Here is a 1,789-nt window from a genome sequence, read left to right as displayed (position 1 = left end):
TGTGTGTGTGTGTGTGTGTACTTGTATGAACTATCTAGATGACCACGTCCACAACATTTACCGGTAAGTGGAGGTCATTAGTGGTAGTGAGGACATTTCTTCAGTGCTGCCAGTTCTAGTCAGGTTGTGGTTAAAGTTGCAATGAGCAACAAAAACAGCGACTAAAATGAATGGAAGTCTATTCAAAGTGCTCAGTTGCATAGAAGGACCAGGATGTGCGTCTTCAGGTCAGACCAGCCTGTAAGAACGAGAACCAGATTTATTTCGGCAACAAACGTTCGTTCCACTTTTTCTTTAACAACTCTGCTAATATTATTAATGTTTTCTTATCTTGTTATTTTTTCTATTTCTTTTCTTTTTTCATATTTTGATGAATTTTTTAACAGAAGCCATTTCAGATTTTGCAGTTTTTTGCCTCTTAAACTGCCTTTTAAAAAGAACAAAAACATTTATTTATTCTGTAAACTATAAATTAAAAACTACACATTTAAATTTCTTTTTATATTAGTTTAATTTTAATAATTTCCTTTATATTGATCTTTTTGTCTTTCTGTGGGCTGTAATGTTAATTTATAACCAGGTTCTTTGATCGTAGTGTATTTTAATGACCTGCATTTAGAGGAACAGCTTCACCACGTTTACCCACAGAGTGAGGTAATTTTCCTGGTCCTCACTTTGCAGCGTTGCCAGGTGGATTAGTGGTGTGGGATAAACTCCTTCACCCTGACCCGACTCCATGACCTCCAAACATTTCATTTCCGTCAGGTTCTGGCTTGGTCCTGGTTCTGAACCTCAGTCAGGTCCAGTTTCTCTCTCTTGGCTCTTCCTGCTGAGCGCCACAGGTGCAGGAGGGGGCGCTGTATGGCGATGCATGCTGGGTAATGTAGTGTGGCTGCGCTGCTAAAAGATCGGATGGTTTCCCCGAGTCGCCTGCACACACACACGCACACACACACACACACGCACACACGCACACACACACACACACACACACACACACACACGCACGCACACACACACACACAGACACACACACACACACAGAGACACACACACACACACACATACGGAGCATCCAGCTGTTGCTGGTCCAGATGTTGCCATGGAGACGCTGCATATGGCAGCGAGCAGGAGCCGGGAACAAACCGGGTCTGGTTCTGGTTCTGGTTCTGGTTCTGGTTCTTTATTCCATTTTTCCGTTCATAAGTTAAAGAACTGATATTTTTTAACTTTTCGTTTGTTTCTTCTGGACGAATAATAAATGAACAACAAAAGAAGTTAAAGCCTCTGAACTGCAGGCGAATAAATTATTTTATTTATTCCTATTTACATTTATTATTAGTTATCTTCTTAAAATGGGTCGGTCCAGAACCGGCTGAGTGTCGGTTCTGCTGGGTCCAGGAGGGAGACACCATCTGTGGACACAAACAGGAAACCATGCTGAGGTTTTGATTCTGGCCCAATCTGCCCGGTACCGGCTTCATGAGGAGGAACCGGGTTCTGTTCTGTCCTGGTGCCAGTTCTGGAGGGTTTGGACTGATGAGCTGATGAGGACGAGGTTCTATTTGGTTCTGTTTGGTTCTGTTGGTTCTATTGGTTTCTTTTGGTTCTGTTTGGTTCTGTTGGTTCTATTTGTTCTGTTTGGTTCTGTTGGTTCTGTCGGTTCTGTTGGTTCTGTTGGTTCTGTTTGGTTCTGTTGGTTTCTTTTGGTTCTGTTGGTTCTGTTGGTTCTATTTGTTCTGTTTGGTTCTGTCGGTTCTGTTTGGTTCTGTTTGGTTCTGTTGGTTCT

General features: G+C 42.4%; 1 protein-coding gene across 1 annotated transcript in view; it reads left to right on the top strand.

The window, feature by feature from the left end:
• Positions 1 to 1,789, top strand: part of nfia (nuclear factor I/A) — a 70,722-nt gene that overhangs the window by 20,309 nt on the left and 48,624 nt on the right.

This window comes from Poecilia reticulata, linkage group LG4 (assembly GCF_000633615.1).
Source record: "Poecilia reticulata strain Guanapo linkage group LG4, Guppy_female_1.0+MT, whole genome shotgun sequence".
Taxonomy (NCBI): domain Eukaryota; kingdom Metazoa; phylum Chordata; class Actinopteri; order Cyprinodontiformes; family Poeciliidae; genus Poecilia; species Poecilia reticulata.
This window is presented reverse-complemented; position numbering and strand designations above follow the sequence as displayed.